Source organism: Grammomys surdaster, unplaced genomic scaffold (genome assembly GCF_004785775.1).
Source record: "Grammomys surdaster isolate TR1022 unplaced genomic scaffold, NIH_TR_1.0 126400, whole genome shotgun sequence".
NCBI classification, from domain to species: Eukaryota; Metazoa; Chordata; class Mammalia; order Rodentia; family Muridae; genus Grammomys; species Grammomys surdaster.
In genome coordinates, this window is record NW_021621193.1 from 3259 (window position 1) to 8385 (window position 5127).

The window sequence follows — 5127 nt, forward strand, 5'->3', positions numbered from 1 at the left end:
AAGTCTAAATTGATTCAAAGTGAAAGAAAATGAAACTCAAAGTTTGTAGGAAAATAGATGTGTGCAGACCTACGTGTAAACAAATGTGAGTGTGCATATTGTAACATTTAGAAAAGAAACAGGAAAGGGTTATGTCACTTGATGGGAAAGAATTGGAGGCAGATAAAGTAGTAAGAGAGGACTTAAAGTTAACTGTTTTCTAGTTTTAACTGTCACTTTTTTTTCTTTTTATGGTAGATAATCACATAAAAATACAACTGAAAATGGAAATATAAAGCCGTGAGTGAGGCTCCAGAGCTTCAGAACGGCCACTGAACACCAGAGAAGTTCACTGGGATGCAGGGTTCAGAATGAGTAAGTGTTTCTTTCCAGTGGCTATGTCACTCTAGCTTTGTTACATCTTTATTTGTGAGTTCATCACAATAAAACAACTTTTATAATACAACCCCGAAGAACACTGTTAAGCACCATGGTACAGAATTGATACTTAACATCTATGTTCACCACATTTTAAATTAAATTTTGCAAGAAAATTGTCTGTATGTATTTTCTACTTGTAACATTTTATTTCAGAAAATAACTAGGGAACTATATGCCTCCCTGTTGACAAGTGTTTTCACCAGAGCACTGAGATTATGAATATTTTCATGTGCTTATTTTTCTGTATTTCCCAATTTTTGTAGTCATGTGGTTATTTTGAAATCTGGAAAAAAAAAATGTTATGTCTGCAAATAAAAGCTATCAAAGCTACCACTGAACTCTTCCAGGCTCCCCAAGGCACAGTGGTGTGCCTTGTGATTTTCAAGCTTATGATGATACAAAAGTGATACACATTCAGCAGAAACCAGGCCCTGAAGTCTGAATCTTGATCTTCTCTCAGGCTAACAATGTGTGCGAGGGGATACTCGGCAGCATCAGCATCCCCAAAGGTCCAGAGTTCAATACCCGGTAACCACATAGTGGCTCACAACCATCTGTAACGGGATCTGATGCCCTCTACTGGCATGCATGTGTACATGCAGATAATGTACTTACACATAAAGTAAAAGAAATGGTATTTGTTAAAAAGCAACAAGAAGCGATTAAACTAAAAAAAAAAAAAAAAACCTGTATATGAGGATAATGATTTATTTTACTCCAGCTTGAGGCTGACAGAACCTAAAGATAAAACAACCCACTGAAATCCTCTTCATATCTATGAAATGGTCTTCAGTTTGAATCACTCACCAGACTTGTGGTTATATGACTTTAGAAGGGTGTATGGCCAAACTGCTGTCTACAGTTCCCCCTACTGCTCATCAAGTTCTATACACAAGTAATCACAGAATGACTAGGACATAATTTTAGTGTTTTATCAGTCCATATTTTATCAGTGATCCATAATTTCTATAATTAACTTTGTTACCAGGGGCTCACACACTAGACTGGACTTTAAATTCAGTGAAGTTTACCACATGACACTCGATTGATAAGCTGAAAACACATACCCTGTGCACATGTGAAGTGTAAGCATAAGGCTTCCATCAAAACAGCAGGCATTTGGAAGATGCTGAGCAGGTCTTCGAGATACAGTCACATACAGTGTTCCAAGCAGATTGCAGTAGTCCTAAGCCATGATTCAGTTAGAGGCATTTGAGTTAATATTCATATCGTAACGTGGCCCAGCAGGGAAGCAAAAAGAAGGTAATGTCTCCAAGCAGGGGCTCATACTCTACCCATAGAAAAAGAACTGAGAATGGGATCCCACTTCATTTACTAATAAAGAAACACCAGTTCACCACAAATGTCCTCATGAGAGCAGAAAGGGCAAAGTCTGTGTGTATAGCTCCTGAGCTAGGGAGGGAAATGCAGGCCTGCACTGCTTACCTGGTAAACTCCAGCTATTGATCCTGTCCTCACTATGAAAATGAAAACCTGCTGGTGGTGTCCCTGCTGTCTGATCCCAGCTTCTTCCACTGGGGGGTGCAACCCCACATGAGGGTCGCACATGGGTACTGTATAAATTTTTGAAACAAGAAAAAAGGAATTCAAAATCAAATATGTAACGAATTCTGGCAGTGCTCATCTGCCTGACAACTGTCCTTCAGGGACTTGATCCTGAAGGCACGCAGTGTTCAATTTACACTTCATGTTCCACCCTACAGTGCTAATGATCACCACTGGCCAGCAATGCCTCAGCTGGATGCTACTGTACATTATGAACTGCAGTGTTTCAATGTTCATAAGGTTTTCTGCTCTTATGAAAATATAAGAGTTAAGGCTTTTAGCATTTTCCGACTGTAATTCTTCAGCCTGCATCATATTAGGGGACCTTCAGGACTCTCTTTTCTTAGAATGTTTGAGTTTTAAAAACGCTGAATTCCTGACTTAAGTTTCAGTTTTAAAAAGTCCTTACATTAATTTTGGCTTAAGAGTGGGACAGAATTTCTAACAATGTCTGCAGTGGCCATAAACACACTTCTGTTGTTTCATGCATCTATTTAAAGCAGTGACAATTAGACAATCAACACACCAGTCAACCCTAAAAAGCACTGAAGTTGCTCTGGGTTCTCCAGCACCAAACAGCCAAGATCTAAGAGTTTGTGTAAAAGTGATCAGGTACATCCATAGTGTGCAAGGTTGTTCTCAATCATTAATAAATGGGAAATTTGTATGTATAGCAAAGAATTCTTTCAAAATAAAGCTTTGTGATTTATTATCAGTAAATGTTTCATTTATATGCTTATTTTATATACATATGTAGGGTTATATAAAAATTTCTCAAGTGCAGAAGGGTTTTAAGTAGAGACAGATTCTGAAACCCTGGTCTAACCTATGCTACAGTGTGACTTGAGTACAGTTTGTTAAGGGTAAAGCGAAGGCAGAGGTTTAAGCAGTTTAAGCACTCTTTTTTGTTTGTTTGTTTGTTTTCATTTAATTTTTTATTGCTTATTTTATTTACTTACATTTCCACTGTTATCTTCCTTCCTGGTTTCTCCTCTGAAAACTCCCTATCTCATCCCTCCCCCCTGCTTCTATGAGGGTGCTCCCCCACCCACTCACCCATTCCTGCCTCACTGCCCTAGCATTCCACTATGCTGGGTTATTGAGCCTTCACAGGACCAAGGGGCTCCCCTCCCACTTATCCCAGTTAAGGCCATCCTCTGCTACATATTCAGCTTGAGCCATGGGTCCCTCCATGTTTACTCTTTGGTCTGTAGTTTAGTCCCTGGGAGCTCTAGGGTGTCTGACTGGTTGATATTGTTGCTCTTCCTAAAGAATTGCTAACCCCTTCAGCTCCTTCAGCCTTTCCCCTAACTCCTTCTTGGGGGGGTCCCTGTGCTCAGTCTGATGGTTGGCTTCAAGCATGTGCATCTATATCAGTAAGGATCTGGCAAAGCCTCTCAGAAGACATCCAATCAGGCTGCTGTCAGCAAGCACGTCTTGGTATCAGCAATAGTGACTGGTTTTGGTGGCAGGATATGGGATGTATTCCCAGGTGGTGCAGTCTCTGGATGGCCTTTCCTTCAGTCTCTGCTCCACTCTTTGTCCCTGTATTTCCTTTAGACAGGAGCAATTCTGGGAAGGGTGGGTGGCTCCATCCCTCAACCGGAGGCCACTCCTAACCTCTGGATATGATCTCTGCAGGTTTTCCCTCTCCTTTGTTGAGTGCTCCATTTAAAATAAAAATAAACTCTGGAATATGAATACACATCTGCCAATATTTGTTTGGATTGTACTCAAACCCTATCATTTAAAATGTTAATCTTGCCTAACAGTCATTATCCATTCATCCCCAATCATGCCTTTAAAACCCCGATGACTGCATACTATACTTCTGTCCATCCTAGATTAACTTTGGTTCAAGCTACTGTTGCTACAGCATCTCTGCTAGCCCGGGTACAGTCTTCAGAGAACACAGTGTTTTCTTGCTGTGCTACAGGGCAGAGGTTGGATACTGGTCTCCCTGGGCTAATGGGAGAATGTTGCTGTGCCCTTTCCACTTTGTATAGGCCACCTCCATCCTTTACCTTTGGCTCTTCCTTTATGAAAGCCACAAGTGGCAGACACGTCTTTCTTACATGGCATTTCTCACCTCTTCTACTTCCTTCTTCCATTTGTAATGACTGTATGACTGTAGTAGTGCACCCAAATAATACAGGATAATATCCCCTTAAGACTTTTAAAATAAGTGTTTCTGAGACAGAGTCTCAAGATGGTAAACCAGGCTGCTCTCAAATTCACAATACTCCTGCCTCAGTCTTCCAAGTGCTGAGATGCTTAGCCACATTTAAATTTAATACAAACATGCCAATGTATCATTTTCATGCTTATGACAACTAGTATACTAACATTTTTGGGTGTCCAATACTTTAAGTTACCCCTACATAAAAAAATAAAACAGAGTATATCAACTCATAGTTAACTCTGGCAAGGGAGGACACTAATGTAAAGTGTAAAACGATGGAGACTCACATTTTACTATTTTTACTGGCATTACACTCTGAAATTGAACTACAATTGGCTAGCTATATTGAAATACAAGAAAATCTTGGGATTGAAACGAGAAGAGACAGAACTATAAAATTATCAATATTCCTTTACTGGACATCTGACCCAGGGTCCACATGCTAAGAAAGATATTATCTCCAACTCAAATGTACTGACTGTTAAAATAGAAACAGAAACTATGAAAGCAAATTCTGAAGAATTTTTCTACACACTGTTCTACTATAGAATTCAGGAACTACTTACCACCACCACTACTACAACAGCTTAAAGTTAAACCACATAATGGATAATAGACTGTTAACATTAACTTAAACTAAGAAGGGGTAGCTAGAGAGACTATATTTGAGCATACTAACTGCAAGTTCTTATATCCTATAAAACAAAGTATTCACAAAATCATTATACATGTGTCTGTGGTAAAAAAATCAAAACTCTTGGGCCAACAAGAGGCTCAGTGGATAAAACTCACTTTGATTCCAAGCCTGATGACTAAGTTTGTCCCTGGACCTACTCAGCAGAAAGAGATCCAACTCCTAACATCTCTCCTCAACCTCCACATGTGCCTTGGCATGTACACACATGCGAACACCCACAAACACACACACACACACACACACACACACACACACACACACA